This window comes from Rattus norvegicus, chromosome 8 (genome assembly GCF_021556685.1).
Source record: "Rattus norvegicus strain SHRSP/BbbUtx chromosome 8, alternate assembly SHRSP_T2T, whole genome shotgun sequence".
Lineage (NCBI taxonomy): Eukaryota > Metazoa > Chordata > Mammalia > Rodentia > Muridae > Rattus > Rattus norvegicus.
The window spans coordinates 43,193,894-43,214,330 of NC_141541.1; the positions used below are offsets into that span (position 1 = coordinate 43,193,894).

At 41.0% G+C, this 20,437-nt stretch overlaps 1 protein-coding gene across 6 annotated transcripts in view; it reads right to left on the reverse strand.

Annotated features, from left to right (window-relative positions):
* Positions 1-11,765: 11,765 nt before the first annotated feature.
* Positions 11,766-20,437, reverse strand: part of Ccdc15 (coiled-coil domain containing 15) — a 77,646-nt gene continuing 68,974 nt past the window's right edge. For 5 of the 6 annotated variants that reach the window (XM_087563082.1, XM_087563080.1, XM_087563081.1 and 2 more), the window contains exon 14: positions 15,823-20,171. The gene's annotated coding sequence lies outside the window, so the exon portion shown is untranslated. 6 annotated transcript variants of the gene reach the window in all.

Sequence of the window (20,437 nt, forward strand, 5' to 3'; positions counted from 1 at the left end):
AATAAATAAATAAATAAATAAATAAACTGCCTAAGTACTCATCCCTTTCTGTTCTCACCCCTTTCTTACCAGTCAGTGAAGTGGGAATTATCAAAATGGATAGCATGACTTTAAGCTCTCATTGGCTTGGGGCACTCCAAACTCAGGTGGCAAACACTCCTGATCAAACAGAAGACACACGGAGTGAGCTGGCATCCTCTGAATGATAGCTACTGATTTCTAGGGGACTAAGAGAAGGATCGGGTTGCAGTACAAATGAACCAAGGAAGCTGCGGGTCATCTGAGGTGACTCGGTACATAGGTATCAGTAGAGGAATGGAGAGACTATTGCCAAGGCCTTTGTGGTGCTAGCTAGCCAGCCTTCAGCAGTACAGGCAGCCGCCTCTCCATTTGAAAGACAGCACACTACTGTTTGTTTTGCATGCTTTCCCAGAGTGTTCTGGTGTCTCTTCCATAGTTGTATCTGCTGAGGGCTGGAATTATAAGACTAGGTGCTCATAAGTGCTTATGCTAAGTGCTCTGAGGTGGTAAGACTATGCCCCACCATGTGCTAACAAGTACTGAGAAGCAGGGCCATTCCTCAAACAGTCTTTGCTGCCTATGGATTTGGGCCATGAACCGTTGTCCAGGGGTTAGGCTGGTACCTGGGGCACGTCTATGAGCCCTGGAAACCCTTTTCACTTGCTCCTGTCGGTCACCTGGATGCTCTCTGCTTCCTGCTGCTTGACACTGCATCTCTCTCACTCTTGCCTCACCTTCCTCTTGTATCTGACACCCCCATACAGCACCTTCTCAAACCCTGTGGGATGTGACTGGTGTTTGAAGAGATGAGGCAAGGAGGAGCCACTCAGTCAGCCACTGAAGGAAAAGATCGTAATTCCTAATTGGCAGCCCTCTAATTACTATGCTCCAGTATTAGGCATTTGTGATGAAGAAATCCAACGTTAATAGTCTTTTTAGCCACAAAGCATCAGTTTCAATTGCTACTAAATTTCATCGATCACCATGTAGCTTTCTGTTTAGACTCTTAAGCAATGAGTACCTTCCTTGGTTTTAAGGAAGGGACAAAAGGCCGTGAATGCTCCTGAATATTGGGAGACCAAATGTCAAAAGAAGTTACTAGGCTGAAGAACAAAATATCAGCATACAGGTAAGCATCAACTTAAAAATGCATTTCTCCTCCCTTTTCTGTCTTATAAAACAGATGACAGAAGAACCGTATCTCAAGAGATGTGATTGAAGGGGCAGGAAGTTGGGATACTGGGAGAAATATAATACTAGGAGTTTTCATTGAGAGACAGACACTAAAAATAGAAAACACTGCTTAGAGTCCAAGACAATCCTGATTCTCCGTTCCCATAGCTACGAAACATGGACAGTGACACCTGCAGTACAAGGTGGCTGTAAGAACTAGAAGTTACTTATATAAAATATTTAATAGTGCCTGACATGTTCAGTAGTTTTCTTGTAGGTAGAGAGATTATGTATGTATAATCAGACATCAGCTCAGTGTTCTTACAAAGAGCTGATGTGTATAGAGGTACAGGTTTGTCTTGTAAAATCCTTGACAGTGTGCTTGTGGGCAAGACAAACCTATGCTACGCCACTCAGTGAAAGCTGCATTTCTGAAATGCCTATCAAAGAAAAGCTCCACCTTGATAAAAGTAGTTACAAACAGGGGTTTGGATTTACCAAAGACTGGACTGGCAGTTAATAATGTCCTGAAGAACTGTCTTGACACACCACATCTGCTTCTTCTCCCGTACCCAACCTCCTCAGCTGACAAGAAACAGCACAACCTCAGAGTCATTATAGAAGGGGGAACAGTGCAGCATAAGTGGTTAACTATTATAATTTCTCAATGTTGCTTTGCTTAAGAAGTAAATGGCAATGATAAAGAGGAGTTTGTCTCGGTGTCCTAATCTCACAAGTTGCTGATGGTCTTCGGGTGAAAGCAATAATTCATCCATTTACCTATTTAATAAACGTGTGTTCAGTGTCAGTTCTGTGTTAGGTTGAGGACAAACTGATAAAACAGGCACAGTGCCTGACCACAAAGAATTTACAGCTGAATAGGTCAGGGATGTATAGCATAGCCCCACTTCTAGGGCAGATTGGTAAATCGATGTGAACAAGAAAGCACACTACAGAGTGTGTTCATAGAAATAGGATAACCCTGAGATGGGATCAAATACTTCTTAATCTCAGAAGGCTTCACCATATGTAACATGCCCAGATTTGAGGAATGGCTAGCTGCTTACCATGTAGAGAAGATGAGAAGGTAGGGACCCACAGAGCACATCTGCAAAACAACACACCACAAAAAGCATGATCCTGAAGGAAATTCTGCATAGCTGGCAACTGTTTTCCACATGTGCATGGTGGAAAAGAAAAACTACAGAAGATGTGACTGTTCCTACGTGCAGTGAGGTGGTTAAGAGCAGTGAATGGCCATGCTAACAGGTTGAGAGTTTTTCCTTTGAACAGCAGTTGTTGTAAGTGGGTTTCAAGAAGGGTTCAGAAATACTGAGCCTAGTTAGTCGTCCACATTTGAAACCCCAGCACTTGGGAGGCAAAGGCAGGAACATGAATTCTAGGTTAAACCTAAGCTAACATAGACACTCCTAGAATGGAGGAAGGGAAGCGCCCAGAAAAGTTAACCACGTGCAGTCAAAAGACCAAGGGAAGAGCAGCCAAGCAATAAGAGGCCCACTCCAAACAAGCACCAGACAGAACACTAGAGCTCTCCAGTCCTGTCAGCCAAGACTACAGGTGACCCGTATTTCTGCTTACCCCTGTCTACAACAGATCCCCATACCCTGAGGTGAGAACTGAGAACTTCAAATGTGAAGAAACTTTTACCTCCTCTCAGTAATAATGAGTACTCCGACCCATACACCACATTGGAAGTCCAGAGGGGGAGCAGTTAGAAGATTCATTCCTCCTCCCATAGGACTGTCCTCAGAGGCCTAGTCAGAATTTCCACCCATCTAACCATAATGAGGTATACTTGGTCCCACAAGGGTGACAGTGAGGACCAAGTAGGACACATATACTTTTAGCCATTGTCACCTGGCAGAGTAGGTCAAAAATAAAAAACAAGAAACATGACCCTCGGAACATATTGTCACTTTCCTAGTAAGTGTAAACTGTGAGTCAGGAAGATGGCTTAGCAGCTAAGGTTACTGCCATGCCTGAGAACCAGAGTCCTTGGAACCCACAGGATGGAAGGAAAGACCTGACTTCTGACCTCCACATGTGTACCATGGCACATGCATGCATGCATGTACACAGAGTCATTGTTTAAGTTTGAAACACACTTACCATACAGTTAAGTTTCATTCTTGGGCATGTATACCGAGTAAGCGAACATTTCTATCCACACGAAAGCCAGGACACAAATGTCCACAGCAGCTCATCAAAATAGCAAACATTTATAAATGACCCTCAGTAAGTAAATGGTTACAAGCCTGCTGTAGGTGGTACACACCTTTAACCCCAGCACTCAGGGAGCAGAGCAAAGCCATCTCTGAATGTGAGACCAGCCTGGTTCAGGACGGCCAGGCTGTCTTGAAATAATGTCTTGAAAGAAAAAAAGATTAAATGACTACATCAAAAAGCCAAGTAGTACATGATTTCATTTATATTATGAATTATGAAGATGAATAGGATATAAAGATGACAGTGTGTGTGTGTGTGTGTGTGTGTGTGTGTGTGTGTGTGTGTGTGTAGATATGAGTTTAAGTTTATAGGGTAACACAGGGATCTTGGTTACTAGGGAGTCCTTCTGTATCTGGATCATGTGGCGCTTACTTGGATCAAAACATGACATGATAAACTGAGACAGAGATATATGCATGCACATTGGCCAGCCTTGGTGTGAACAGGCAGGCGGCAAGACTCAGGGATTAAGTGTAGGATTGACATGAATTCCCTGATTTGAGATCTGTCTTGTTGGAAATTCTTATTCTCAGGCCCTAATCGTTTCTCTAAGCACTTTTACTAAATCTTCCTGCCCCACTATCTAGTAAGGAACTGGAACAAGCTCCTTCCCAGTCAGTTTATAGCAGCTGAGCTCTAGCTCGAGAGACGGACAGGCATCACTTGAAAAAGGCAGAAATATGTCAGGGGCTTCCAGGTTCCTGGCACATCCTTTTATTACACAGAATGCGGTGTGCAGCAATGCCCTGAGTTAAAACATTCGGTCCGGGGGCTGGAGCGATGGCTCAGTAGTTGAAAGTATACTGGTCTTTTGGAGAAGCCAGGTTTGGTTCCCAGCACTCACACGGTGGCTCTGGCTCGCAACCATCTGTACCTCCAGTTTCAGGAGATCCAACACTCTCTTCTTGCCTCTAGAGGCATCAGGCATGCAAGTGGTACAGGTATACACGAAGGCAAAGCACCTGTACACATAAAATAAAAATAAGAAAATCTTTTTAAAAATCTATAAACAGTTATCAAGTAGAGTAAAATGCCTATGTGCAGTAGTTTAAGTAGCTACACTGTGTTGGGAAGTTTCTGAACATAAGAGAACAGGCAAGTTTTCACAGAGCACTTTGCCTCAGAGGAAGTAAGTGCTTAAGGTTGAAAAATTCAAAGGGCACTTCACTCAAACAAAAGCCAGTTAATCCTAAGGGACACTCCTGCCAACTGATCTAAATGCTCCCAGTTCTCTATAGCCCCAAAGAGAGGCTATCAACACCATGAGATTTACAAAGGGGCAATACCCAACTTAAGCCCATTTTAGCAAGATTTCTAGTCCCAACTATGAAGATAAGGGCTCCTGGCAAACACAGGCACGTAAAGGAGCCTCGCAGTCCGTTTCCTGCATGTCAGATAGACACAATTACATCACCTATAGTGGCCTGAACAAATTGCCTGTGCCTGCTGCCTCAGTGGGCCAGAATATAGAAATGCAGGTCCAACTGTACTGCGCTTCTAGAACCAAATTCATGAACTATATAGAGATGAGCCACTCATCTATACATTTCCATCTTGGCCATTGTCAAGAGGAAGAGGTAGTAGATAAGGAGTTTAAACAATGGGAAACAAGAGATACATATTTACTGAGTATCCATTGTCTCTCAGCTATCATCACTTGTGTCAGACGACATTCCTTAATCAATGAACTTCCAGGATGAGCCATTACATGTAAATCTACAAATGTAATAACAAATACCAAGTGTTGTCACGAACTCAAAACTAGCTAAACGGCTCATTCCTGTTGTGTTAGTTTATGCTGCATCCCACTCTGCTTCCGACTCTCCCTCTGCTCTTCCACTGTTAGTCCTACTCTCAGTTCTGTTCCTCATGTGCCTCTCCCAGTCTCCACTATGTCTAATGCAAATGACTCAAGTTATTTACAGGGTGAGAACGAGTTAGAGCTACAGGGAAAGACTACCTGAGCCCAGCCCCTCAAAGACAAGAGTGGTATTACAGTCTTTTCTGTCGTCTTAAAGAGCTTTAGGCTTATGTGAATAAATGTTTTGCTGGCATGTGTGTATGTGCACCATGTGTGCTCCTGATGCCTGCAGAAGTCAGAAGACAACACTGGGTCTTGTAGCTGGAATTACAGGTGGCCGAGCCAATATGTGGGTGCTAAGAATCAGACCCGGGTCCATTACAAGTGCAGCCACTGCTCTAAACCGCTGAGCCTTCTCTTTACCCCCTCCCCTGCCCCCAAGATGCCTTTTCTTTCAGCAAAAGTCAATTTTTAAAAAGTGTATACAATACAATGTCCTGATGCATGACAGAAAAAGATGATCTTGTACCTTTTCTTTTTGACAAAATGTTTTAATTCCTTAGAGAAAACATTGTGCCCACATGGGAACACAGGGTAGGCTTGGCCTCTTTAGGCTGAACCATAACTCAATCTTAGCAATTCAAATGTGGGTGGGTCTCCTAAGATGAGGGTACCTATAGCTTTGAACCAGGAAGGATTTACAAACAGGTGTCAACTCACCCTCAGATTGAGCAAGAGGGAAGGCAGGCTGATTTGCAATTTAATTGACACACCCACTTATTTGGCAAACTCATTCTTTCATCTTCCACCTTCAAAAAGAAAAAGAAAAACGTGGTTTTGCTCTCTTGCCCTCTCCTCTTGTTCCTGCTCTCCCTCTCTCCCTTTACCCTTCCCCTCTACATGCTCACAGCCAGCCTCTACTCCTCTATCCCCCCATCCTCCCTCACTCCCACTAGGGACATAGAATATGCTTTTATTTGGGCAGTGACATAAAAGCCATACTAGATGGACTTGTATTCCAATACCCATTAGCTCAGCTCATTAAGACACCCTGAAACAGCAGTGGACCAATGTGCTTGTGTTGTACAGAAGGCCTTGCCTCTTGAATTGTTAAGGAACATTTACAATAGAGATATTCGCATATGGCATTAAGAATGGTACTGGAGATAGTAATTCTGTTGTTAACATAAAATATTCACTTTACTTAGTATGTGCTAGATACTGTTAGCCACTGTACATATGCTATCTCACTGAATTCTCAGAATTCTATGAAGTTTCATTTTTCCCATCTAAAATTTAGATACCTTCAGTAACTGACTTAAGGTCACGTAGCTGGCATCGAGAAAGACTGGGATTTAAACCATAATCACAATCTTAACTCCTACACAAACTATCCCACAGGAGTACAAACTCTGAAGATAAAGCAAGAGCTTCAATATCAAAGGACAATTTTGGCATGTAAATAGAAACAAAACATGCTTATAAGGAAGCAGAAATCTGGAACCCAGGTCATTTTACAGGAAAACTGATCCCATTTATAAAACAAGCTAATTTTATTTTTAAGATGGGGAAATGTTTCTAGATTAAAACATTTATAGATTTACATGGCATCAAAGTACAGATTCTCAATTACCTGAGATTTTTATTTAGAGGGAAGGTAGAAATCATTTTTTCGTATCTCTGAGTTAAATGGAATGGATGTTCTTATCCCCATTTCAAACAGACTTCAAAGCTGTTTTTACTAAACTACCATTTTGTCCTTCTCATTTTTACCCTAATGTCCTCTATGGTTTTTCCTCCTTGATTTCTCAACTTTTATAGGGCTGGGAATTCAGATATACTTCATAAAAGCAGGTAATGAGGTGCCTCTCTGATTACTCATGGTGTGAGCTGTGTTACAGAGCCTCCATACCGACCCAGTCTGTAGCTTCTAGGTTCTATTCACCATCTGAAAATGCCTGCGTCAGAAGTTGAAATAACACTTTCTCCTTCAAATCTCTTTATTCATGGAAGGAGGCAAAGGAGCAGTAACATAACATTTCAGGCTTAAGACTTATGCTGTAAATTACTAAAAAAACAAAACAAAACAAAACAAAAACAAAGACAAAAAACCACAAACAAAAAACAAGACCAAAACAAAACAGAACAAACCTCAAACACAAAATAAAGCAGACAGCATAATGATTCTCATAAACCCACCCCCAGGATCCAGTATTATTAAGCTTTTGTTGCCACTTACTTGAATCTGCTCCTTTGTCCTATTTTGTTGAATTAGGATGAATCTTAAGACAGACTTCCATTTCACTCACTATCTCAGTATCCATGTCTGTGTTGACATAGATCTTTTCGTTTTTATTGCTGGCTTTTTTCTTTGGGGTTTGTGGTGCTAAGCACTGAACCCAAGGCCTTGAACATGCTAGGGCATTTGCTTTATCACCAAGTTGTTGGAGATTGGTTCTAATGCTTTGAATTAATCTGGCTCCCCAAATCGGGAATCTGTGTGTCCCAAATGCTGAAGGTCCTTGTGCCCAGCTGGTTTTGGATCAATCAATAAAGAGCCAATGGCCAATGGCTAGGCAGGTAGACTGAGGCGAGACTGTGAGGAGAGAGGAGGGAAGCAGAGATTGCCATGGTGGGGAAGGAAAAGACCAGACCTAAAGGCCCACCAACATTTGAGGATCAGGGAAAGTGGCCACATGGGCCACTTCCCCAATTGTATTTGGGGTAGCAGAGATGAAATATAGATTTTAAAAGATGTTAACTCAAGAGTATTGGAGCAGAAGAATATTTGCTAGCAGTGGGAAGGATTAGAAATGCCTAGCCATTAAGCTAGGCATGGCATATCAAAATTAATTGGTGTGTGTGTGTGTGTGTGTGTGTGTGTGTGTGTGTGTGTGTGACTTGCAAATCCAGATGTACATGTGAGACCTGTTGGAAGCACAGAATCATTAATAAACTACTGCTACACCAAGTTACATCTCTAGCCATCATTTCTTTTCATTGTCACTCCTCACAATACCAGTAACTATGACTCTACACTTTCTTGGATTAGATCAAGTTACCTTTTTCAGACTTTCTCCTTTCAGCATCCAAACAAGGTTCACATGTTATATTCAGCAGTCATGTTTATAAATCTTTTAATCCAGAATGTAAGGCACTAGCCTGCTTTAAAAAGTTTCAGTTTTCCTACAGAATGACCTAGGTTCTAGGTATCTGCTTCTTTGTGGTAAAACTTGTTCGTTTTCTTTTTACACAGTATCAGTCAGAAAATGACTTACATGACCATTCTCTAACACATGTTAAATACTGTTCTAGATGAGTAAACATTAATTTATCATATACTATGGAGAGTTTCAGGACTCAGGGTCTCTTTTGTGTAATAGATTGACTGTTTTTGAGACAAAGTTTCACTATGCAGACCAGGCTGGCCTTGAACTCAGAGATCGGTCTGCCTCTGCCTCCTGCACTGTGACTGAAGGTGTAATGTAACTTTCACTTATACAGAACTATGTGCTATCCTTGAGTTTCCTTCAAGAACCTGGGCTTTTAAAAAAATGCTAAAATATGGTTATAATCCTTTTCCTTTTCTTTTTGCAGAAATACTTCATGGAAGGCATTGCTTGTTTGCTTTTCTTTGCAATGCTAGGAGTGTTAGGAGACTCAGACAATGGACGACCTGTCCAGTAGGTTGGCCCATTAATGAGTACTATAAGTACTGGAGTCTGAGGGGAGGCATACGGCCAAAATTTCTGCTTGGGGCTGTGAAGAGATGACTCCTGTTGCAGCACCAAATACCTTACTTTTTAGAATCAATTTGGTGTGTCTGACATAGCACACCCCCTTAGGATTATCAGCAACACTGAGGGCATGGCATGATGTATCCTCTGCTTTTGCTTTAAGAAAGCTTTACAAACCTAAAGCAACAAATTGAAAAACTTCACCCAATACAAAGAGCTGGATGCTCATCTGTTTTTGTCTTTCTTTATAATTTGAGGCTCTCAATCTCTTGTCTTTTTTTTTTTTTGTCCTAGAAACCTGAAGATACCTACAACAAGACACAAAGTGATGACTACATGTAAAAGATAAACGAGAAGAAATATTTTGCTTCTAAAAGTGAATAGAAAAGTGATGCCTGCTACCTCCTTTTCTCTAATTTAAATGATTAAAAGACAGAAGCAGTTTCTAGTCAAAGCTTACAGTCAGTGGTCAATAAAGTTGTTGACAATCCTATTCCTGACCATCATAAGAGGGCTAAAAAGGTAAGGGTGAGGCCTGGATAATTCAGTGATAACTGCAACACTACAAGGGAGAGAACGTAGACACTTCGTAAATCTAAGCATCTGGAACAAGCTTGCTCAGGTTGAACTAGCTAGAAAAATGTGCCACACATATTGTTTTAAAAGAATTATTTATTTATTTTAGGTATACGATACATTGTAGCTGTCTGACACCAGACGCTGGCAGGTGATGAAGGATTCTCTGGGTAAGAGCTGAAGCTGAGCTCTCAATGCTTGTGCCCCTCTAGTTAAACTCATGCCTTTACTGTAAGTGGTTCTGTTCTGCCTTCCTGGTGCATTCTGACAGGATCAGTGGGCAGCACGGAGACCTTGTCTCACCCTTATCTCTGGAATAGGTTGGTTCTCCATCTATAGTAATGGAGAGTTTTGCTGGATACAGTAGCCTGGGCTGGCATTTGTGTTCTCTTAGGGTCTGTATGACATCTATCTAGGATCTTCTAGTTTTCATAGTCTCTGGTGAGAAGTCTGGTGTAATTCTGATAGGTCTGCCTTTATATGTTACTTGACCTTTCCCCTTACTGCTTTTAGTTTCTTTGTTTTGGGCATTTGGTGTTTTGACTATTAAGTGACAGGAAAAATTTCTTTTCTGGTCCAATCTAGTTGGAGTTCTTGTAGGCTCCTTGTATGTTTATGGGCATCTCTTTCTTTAGGTTAGGGAAGTTTTCCTCTAGAATTTTGTTGAAGATATTTATTGGCCCTTTAAGTTGGAGTCTTTGCACTCTTCTATACCTTATCCTTAGGTTTGATCTTTTCATTATGTCCTGGATTTCCTGGATGTTTTGGGCTAGGAGCTTTTTGCATTTTGCTTTTTCTTGGACTACTATACCAATGTTTTCTATGGTATCTTCTGCCCCTGAGATTCTCTCTTCTGTCTCTTGTATTCTGTTAGTGATGCTTGCATCTGTGACTCCTGATCTCTTTCCTAGGTTTTCAATCTCCAGGGTTGTCTTCCTTTGTGCTTTCTTTATTGTTTCTATTTCCATTTTTAGATCCTGGATGATTTTGTTCAATTCCTTCACCTGTTTGGTTGTATTTTCCTATAATTCTTTTAGGGATTTTGTTTCCTCTGTAAGGGCTTCTACCTGTCTACCTGTGTTGTCCTGTATTTCTTTAAGGGAGTTATTTATGTCCTTCTTAAAGTCTTCTATTATCATCATGGATGTGATTTTAAATCATAATCTTGCTTTTCCAGTGTGTTGGGGTATCCAGGGCTTGCTGTGGTGGGAGAAGTGGGTTCTGAAGATGCCAAGTGGCCTTGGTTTCTGTTGCTTAGATTCTTGCACTTGCCTCTTGCCATCTGGTTATCTCTGGTGTTAGCTGGTCTTGTTGTCTCTGACAGTGGCTAGACCCTCCTATAAGTCCTGTGTCAGCTCTCCTTGGAGACCAGGTCTCTCCTAGCAGGATTTGGGTACTGAGAGATGTGGCATAGGGTCAGCTCTGGGCGCAGACAGAAACCGGAAGGTTCTCACATCCCGAGGGCTTCTGGGGTAGCCCCTCTGAGTAGAAGTGGTAGTCCTCCCTGCGCTCTCAGGTGTGTCAACACTCCTGGGAGATCATCTTTCTCCTCACCCTTATCTCTGACATGTCAAATCTACCAGTAGTCTACACTCAGTAAGAAGAGCAAACCAACTGCAAAACGTGATAGTGAGGGCAAAAGTAAAAACAGAACACATGCTTACGTATTAGACTGTGCTGAAAATCACATTGTATAGCCATCTCTTTTATAAAAAAATCACTGTCCAGAGACATTAAATTATTTGTCCTAAATTAGCACCAACAAGGGAACATGAAACCAGGCAAAATGAGTCCTGATAACTTTTCTGAGGAGATACTACATAAGACTATCATGAAGAATTACCTTTAATAAATTCCAATTGTCTTTATTCTGGTCAGACTAAGTCTATAGAGAGAGAAGGGAAAGTCCTAGAAAAGTAATATCACAGTAATATCAGTAATATCACATCTCTACATGCATTCCAAGGCACTGATCACTGGGCGAAGGGATCATGCCACCATCACAGGTCCAGGGTGAGGCAGCTCTGCGCTGCTGACCCAGAGTCCAGATGCTTGTAGGACTTCAACTGTGGTCAACTGTTTATTTAAAACCATTAACTTAAGAACTAGCTCCATTTATGCACAGCTGAATTTTGCAATTATTCTGTGTTGAACATTCTACTAAAAACAATGAAACAGAACACAGAAGAAAAGGTTAGGTAGAGGACACATTTGTTTAATTATTTAATAAATATCGACACAAAGTCCAGTAAGTATCAGGCACAACCTTAATATTGGGGATATATAACAAAATTTAACAAATAGGAAGTATACAAGCCAGCGGGAAGAAAAGATAAATAAATAACCCATCGCCTAGACTAAGCAGCAGCATGAAGGAACATTTAAAGAGGGAATATGGAGCACTTGTGTCAGGGGTGAGTAGGGAGGGACACGTTAGCTCACTAGGGAGGCCTTGTGATAAACTGTGTTTGAACAAAGCTAAATATTATCAAAGGAAGATGGCACAAGACAACAGATGAAAAAGCCTTGAAGCAAAAGTGTCCTTGGGGTGCCCACATTAGAACAAGCCAGTGTGGCTAATCAGAGCAGAGAAGAATGAGGCAGGAGAAAAGTCTCAGATCTGCTTGAGGTCACACTATCATTTCCTGCATGACACTATAAGGACAAGCCATTCCTCCTGAGTAAAATCAGAAGACAGAGGAGACCTGTGCAGGAGTGGAAGGGCATGACTGATCTTTCTGATTTTGAAAGGCCTGCTCTGGCTACTGTATTAAGAACAATGTATGAGCTGCACATAAACAGAAGCAAGAAAACCAAGGAGGAGGCTACTTAGTAACTTAGGGGAATGAGGCAAGCACTGTAAAAACAGTTGAATTCTGAGTGTATTCTATGGATAAAACCAATAAAACCTGTATACAGCTTGCATAAGAAAGAGTGGAGAGAGTGACTTCACAATTTTTGGTGAAAATAAATGAGATGGAAATGGCATTTACTGAGATGGATAAGAGTATAATAAGGAACATTTGTTGCTAATTTACTTAGAGTGGACTGGGGTGTGTTGTTAGAACACTAGAATGCTGTGTTGTTAGAGGAGTGGAGAGAGGAAGATGTGCTAAGTGTAGCAGTACACACCTATAATCCTAGCACTTGAGAGGTTGAAGGCAGGAGGATGAGACATTCAAGGTCATTCTTAGCTACATGAAGAGTTTAAGGCCAGCACGGATTACAGGATATCTGTTTCTGGGGAAAAAGGAGGGGAAGAGAGAGAGGAAAGGGCAAGGGGAGGGAGAGAGGGAAAGAAAAGGAGAGGGGAGGGAAGAAAGAAGAGAGGAGGAAAGGGAAGGGGAGGGGGAAGGGAGGGGAGGGGAGGGGAGAGGAGAGGAGAGGAGAGGAGAGGAGACACATGGCATCATTTGCTAATGGAATGATGCAGGATGAGAGAAAGAGAAGAGCAAATGATTTCTACAAGGTTTTGTGCAGAACTGTCGTTATCTGATAGTGGGTAGAGTGTGGAAAGCACAAATCTTTGGGAAACCAAGCATACAGAAAAGTTACCTATGCAGCCAAATTTATGAATCTGGAGTTTAGAGATAAAGTCAGGAGCTAGAGAAATAAATTTCAAAGTTGTTTGTATATAGTTGATACTTAAAGCCACAGACTTAGATAAAAGCTCAAAGGAGCAAGGGGAAGGAAAGATAGAAAAGAAGAGAAAAAATCTAAAACTTTGACGTTGGGGAAGCCAGGTGATAAGATGATTAAAAAAGTGATGGATCACTTATGTTAAATCCTGTTGATAATTAGGATGAAGTTTAAAAATAACCTTTAGGTTTAGCAATGCAGAAGCCACTGGTAACTTTGGCCTGGAACAGAGTCCACCTGCCTCAGCCTCTCTAGTGCATGCACCACCACAGGCAACCTCAAGAATGTTTTCACTAGAGTGGTAAGGCAAACTGCTAATGTATCAGCAACATATGAAAAGGAGCAGTGAGTACTGAGAACTCAGGATGTTGTTTTAAAGGGAAACAAAGAAGTTTAGTGGTAACTGAAATTATGTCAGGTAAACCAAGCTTTTTTCTGTTTTTGTCCCCACCCCCTTTTTTTAAGTTGGGTAGTTTTCAATATGGAAAATAATTACAACAGTTCTGTGTACCTTTTGGAATATTCTAATAGGAACTTTTGTTTTGAGACAAGAGTGTCTCTGTGTAGCCTTGGATGTCCTGGAACTTGCTCTATATACCAGGCTGGCCTTGAACTCCAGATCTGCCTGACTCTGTCTTCTGAGTGCTGGGATTAATGGCACTTGCTGCCACTACACCTGGTGTGGGAGAAATTAATGATGTAGTAAAGAGAAGTACTGAGGCAATGCCTTTGAGGAGATGGGGGAGCTCACTTTAGTCACAGGATGGGACAGGATAGGAAGAGAGCTCCGCAGTAACAGGATTAAGTAGGTACAGGCAGTGTGCCTGTGTAGATAACAAGGTTCCCTGTGTCTATATCTCATGCATACAGAGAGCCTTGCTATCAAATAACAGTGAGGAGGAAACATCTACAGATAATGTGAACAGCCATCCAAGGACTATTCTCAAAAAAATTTTTTTAAAAATTATTCTGTGTATGGGTGTTTAGCCTGCATGTGTGTCTGAGCTCCATGTGCATACAGAGCTGGGCCTGTGGAGGACATCAGATCAGTAATCCTGAAGCTACAGATGATTATGAGCTGCCATGTTGAGTGCTGGGAACTGAACCCAGGCCCTCTGGAAGAGCAGCCAGTGCTTTTAACCAAGGAGACATCCATGTTACTTATCCACTCCCTCCCACCCTCTCCTCCCTCCCTCCCTCCCTCCTTCCCTCCCTCCCTTCCTCATTCTGTACCGGGATCAAACTCCTCATCTTACACATGCTAAGCAAACACTCTGAGGGACAGTCCCCAGGCACACACTACTTTAAATTTAGTTATTTTCCTTACCCCTAAACCCTATTTCTGCTCCAAAAATCAAAATCCATCTCTTTAGGATCAGTTTTTACCTTTCAGCCTCTTCTTCCTTAAAATTCTCTGCTAATCTAGGAAGGAGACTGAAGTTTACCCTGCAGACTTTGATTTACCCCTGTCTTAGTTGGGATTTCTCCTGCTGTGATAAGGTACCGTGACCAAAAGTCAGGCTCCAAAAGGAAAGGGTTTGTTCTGCTTGTAGTTCCACATCACAGCTCATCATCAAAGGAAGTCAGGACAGGATCTCAAGAAGGGCAAGAACCCGGAGGCAGGAGCTTATGCAGAGGCCATGGAGGGTGCTTGCTCCACATGGAGCTCAGCCTGCTCTTTTATTGAACCCAGGACTACCAGCCATATGGAGACATTTTGTCAATTGAGGCTCTTTCCTCTCTGGTGACTTCAACTTGTGTCAAGTTGACATAAAACTAGCCAGGACAACAGTCATGCAAATTTAGGAAAAAAACAAGAAACTTGGATTCCATACTTCCTTCCAAAGCACATTTATCACTTCAAACAGAATTCACCACACTGCAGCTATGTGTGACAGGTGACTTACTTCTTTTTGATCAAAGCTACTGCTCTCAGACCTCTGTAAGTCACAGAAGGAACCACTGGCCACTGGTAACATAAGACCAGACTGCAGTGCAAGGACATTTGCATCTGTGGTGGTTTGAAGAAGAATAGGCCCCATAAGCTCATAGATTTGAATGCTGGTCACCAGGGAGTGGCACTACTAAGAGGTGTGGCCTTATTGGAGCAAGTGTCAGTGGGGGTGGGCTTTGAGTTTCAAATGCTCAAGCCAGGCCCAGTGTCACTCTCCTCCCGCCGCCTGCTGATCCAAAAGTAGGACTCTCAGCTCCTTCTCAAAACCATGTTTGCCAGCCGCTATGCTTCCCACCAAGATGATAATGGACTAAACTCCTAACACTGTAAGCCAGCTCCAATTAAATGTTTTCCTTTATAAGAGATGCCGTGGTCATGGTGTCTCTTCACAGCAATAAAACCCTAAGACATCAACCTTGAAACTTTTATATATAGACTGAAACTAAAAGACTTAAAAGTTTTCTGATGATATTCAATGGCCCAATTTTAATCATCATTTTACTATTTTGAGATCACACAGTCAAATCACCTGTTTCAGAAAACCAAACTTAGAACAAATAAACAAACAAAAAATTTTATGAGGACTAAAGAAACAAAAGTCAATACAACATATCTTAGGAAAGTAATACTGTATTAACAAAAGAAAACCTATTAAAAATTTTTTAAGGTAAGAATGTAAGTTTGAAGCTGGCTTAGTCTACATGGCAAGGCCCTGATCCAAAACAACAACAACAACAACAACAACAACAACAGCAGCAGCAGCAGCAGCAGCAGCAGCAGCAGCAGCAGCAGCAACAACAAAAAACCCAAAGAATACTTAATAATACTAGATGTAGAAAAGCATCAGATAAAATCCAACAATTCCAGGATAACAACACTCATTAAGTTAGTAATAAAAGGGAACTTCATCAAATCTGATAAATACCACAGAGACTAAAAATTCGTTGCTCTTAAAGTACTATACAATTATGTGCATGATGTTCTAACCAGTAACAAGACCAGTAATTAGACAAGAAAAAAGACATAAGAGACTGAGCTAGAAGTGGGTTTCTATTTTAAGATGACAAGATTCAACATATAAAACATTCATGGCTGGAGCTGGAGAGATGGCTCAGTGGAGAAAAGTGCCTAGTGACCTACCCTGATAATCTGAGTTGCATTCTTGGATCCCAGTGGAAGAAGGAAAAAATGACTTTTGAAGTTGTCCTTTGACCTTCATATATATAAGCAGTAGTGCGCACACACACACACACACACACACTAATAATTAGAACATAAAGTTCTGGGTTGAGGATACAGCTCTTGCTCAGCACTCACAAAGCCCCAGGTTCAGTCCTCAGCACTGCATTAAGTGGGTGTGGCAGTACATGCCTAGAAAATAGAAATGGGAGAGGATCTTCCTAACTACATACTGAGTTTGAGGCCTGCCTAAGTTACATAAGACCAGGTTCAAAGTAGAGAGGAAGGAAAAAAGGCGATTTCATTTACAATGACATCAATGCAATAACATTAGGAACAAGTTTAACCTACACACAATTTTTGTCCTCTGTAAATGTAAAACACAGCCAGGAAAAATTAAAGCCATATACATAAGAGATCTCATCCCACGTTCATGGGTCAGATGCCAATTATTTCCAAATTAACCAGGAATTCAGTATGTTTCTTATCAGAATTCAGCTATTCTTTTGTGGATTTTTGTTTTACTTTGTTTGTTGTTGTTTTGTTTTGTTTTTGGCAGAAAAGTGACCTTAAAACTCATGAAAATGTATGGACTCAGAAATGTAAAATTGTCTTTTTTAAAAAGGACAAAGAGGTAGGGCTCATACTTGTCTACTTGAAACTTATCACAAAGTTATAGTATTCCAGAAATATTCTAGGTAAGGACAGGCACAGGATGAATGGTACACAACAGGGATCTTACAAGTGAGCTCTGACATGTCCAGTCAATTCTATGTGGCAAATGGTAGTCTTTAGCAAGTGATAGTGGGATACTAGGTCTCTACATGTTAAAGAATGACCTTTGACACACATTAGCTTAAAGTGGATAGTAAGTGACTCTAAATATAAAACCAACACTTTAAAAACTCTACACTTGTGGCCTTGGATCAAGTAATGGCTTTTCAGACAATAGCAAAAACACAGGCCACAAATGTATATATTTATAAAGTGTGTGCTACAAGCTGCAGAAACCACTAAGAAAGTGAAAAGCAGCAGTTATTACACTCTTTAATCCCAGCATTTGGGAGGCAGAGCTAAGCAAATCTTTGTGAGTTCAAAGCCAGTCTGATCTGCAAAGTGACTACCAGGACAGTAAGAGCTACAGTGAGCTACAGTGAGACCCTGTCTCAAAAAAAAAAAAAAAAAGAAAGATAGTTCCCAGAATGGGAGAGAATACAGATGATACAGCTGATCAAGGATCTATGTGTAGCATATATTAGCAGCTCTTCTAATTCTGTTGAGGTTTGGTCTTGCTATCTATTGTAATGCTAAGTGGTGGCCCCCAAGACCTTGAGTCCTCACATAGAAATGTGACCCTTCCCCAAGCTATTTCTGATTGGTAAATAAAGATGCCAACAGTCAGTAGATAGGCAGAGGAGCCAAAGGTGGGGTTTAGGTTTCCAGGGCTTGGGGTCTAAGGAGAACCAAGAGAAAAAGAAGAAGGTGTAGGAGGAAGAGAAGCCACTATGAGTTGGGTGAGCCATAAAAACTTGGCTGTAAGGGCTGGCCAATTGGAGTTAAGAGCAGTCTAGATGAAACACAGTAAGTAATAACTCGGGATTATCCTAAGAAAGTAGATTCTAATAGCAGAGAGGGTAGGCATCTGCCCAGCTCCTGTGCTGTTTAAGGCTTACATAAACATAAAGGCTGTGTGTGTCTTTTATCTGGGAGCTAAATGGTCAAAGGCAATGTAGAAATTCCAAATCAGGATTAAAATTTCTACAACATAATGCCATAATAAAAAGACAACCCAATTATGAAGCTGGCAAAATATCTGACTAGCATCTTCAAAAGACAGACCCACACGGCCAACAGGCACATGAAAAAGATAACCAACATCAACTGCTAGGAGGAACTTTAAAACCACAATGAAATACCACAGCACAACCACCTGTCTAAGAGATGAATGTTGGTGAAGAACGCTGAGCCTTTCTTTACATGTTCTGGGGAATGAAAAGTAGTGTGGCTCCTTTGGAAAACAGTTTGTCAAAAGTGAAACACAAAGCTGCTATGTGACTCCAGAGTCTCACTCCCATAGACCATGAAATGAAAACATGTACTACAGAATCCCGAGAACAATTCTCATAGCAGAATTCATAAGAGCCATGTAGAAAACCCCCCAAATGCCTAAGAGGATAAATTAATAAATGGTTTTATTGTTACGATTACTCAGTACTATTCAATACACCAATGAATCTGACAATGCAGGTGAGTGTTGGCATCAGGCTAACTGAGGAAGTTCAGTCAAAAAGAGCTCATACTGTATATTCCACTTATAAGAGGAGTCACATATAGGCTTATTTATACATTAAAAAATAAGATTAATGGTTACCTAGGATTAGAAAGGGATTTTTAGAGTAGGAAGTCTCCAAAGTGACTGGCATTATGGGTTCCTTGTGTTTTATTGTTAACATTTTTAATTAGTAACAATTATATAAAAATTGCTTGTCATGGAGAGCTAGTTTGAGGGCAGGGAGCCTTGTGCTGTGTTCTGCATTTCCTAGAGAACAATAGATCAGGATGACTAAAAGTGACTCAAGAAACCAAAGGCTTAAGGCTGCTTATGCCTTCTTTATGTAGACAGGCAGAGACGACCACAAGAAGAGCCAATGTCCTTCTCAATATTGCAGTCCTTCTCAATAGTGCTCTAAGAAATGGAGACAATGCCTGGGAAGGGAAATTTAAAATTATGAAATGACAAAATTGGATAAAAATCCCTCCATTTGGAAAATGAAGGACTACAGACCATCTTCCAGGAGGCCTGAAGGACACAGGTACTATGGCTGCCACAGACTACTGTCTGCATTCTTGTTTCATTCTGTCTGCATTCAGAATTCTGGCCCAAGATCAAAGCCACAAATCCTGGGAGTCTCTATTTGTAAATGTTGTTAAAACAAGCACACACAACAGTTGAGTGAGATGGTGAACAGCTTAAGTAACAGAGAAAAGCAGGCCTGCATCAGTGAGGTGGTGAAGCAGAGGGAGAATTATGAGAAGGATGTCCCAAGTACAAATCGATGGGAAAATCTGACAATAAAAAGGATCCTGTTGATTTGTTCACAAGAAAGAGAAAGAAGATGAGGAGTAGCAACAGAAGCAGAAGGAGAAACAATTATTTTATTTGGGTTAAAAATTTTTGAGACAGTTTCATGCAGCTCAGCTGGCCTCAAACTCTTAATCCTTCTGCATCAGCCTCCATAGTAGTGGGATTAAAGACATGAACCACCATGCTCAACTAAGAATGTTTATCTATCTCCTTGCAAACACTATAAAGAGGGGAGTACCATGATCCACACATCTTAGTTGAGCTGTGTCTATTGCCCTCAGGGGTTTAATTTAGAATCTGACCAATCACACCGTGGCTTCTCAAAGCATCTATGTTTACATGAAGTGGACATATGTGTCTGGAGCTCCTGAAATTGTATCCAAGTTGTACATGTTTCCAAACACTTTAAAATGAAAAGGTGCTCTTGTGTTCTCCTTACTTTGCATTTTGCTTTTGGTATGACAAGGCAGTTGAAGATGTTTCTAGCATTATGTGTTTAGTTTGTGAGTTGATCTGAGCATCATTATTGGCTCTAAATATGAAAAGTGGACATAAAGCATATCTATAGCTTATAAGGTAAACAAAACAACAGTAACAAACTCTTGATGTGCCTTGCTTGGGGTAGAGAAAAGGACTTTGGAGGGCTGTAGCACTGGGTGCACTGTAAGGCTGGAACCGTGGACACTGTGGTAGCTTCCAATAGCTTCAGGCTGCCCTGTGGTTTTCTGTATGACATAGCATTGTGCTCACACTCTTTACCTGTGAAAAAGAGAAGCGAGCATGAGAAGTTTTTGGGTTTTGTTTTTTTCTCTTAAGTTATTATATATAGATATACAGTAATTTTATGTATAGATATACAGTAATTTTTACACAAACTGAAGAATTCTTCACTGTCAGCAAAGAAACCCTGAGTTAACTCAAGTTCCAGAGCCCTCTATACCTACAGTGAAGCAAACACTCATATACATAAAATAAAAATAAATAAAATCTCAAATTTAATATAAAATAAAATTTAAAAGTCCTAT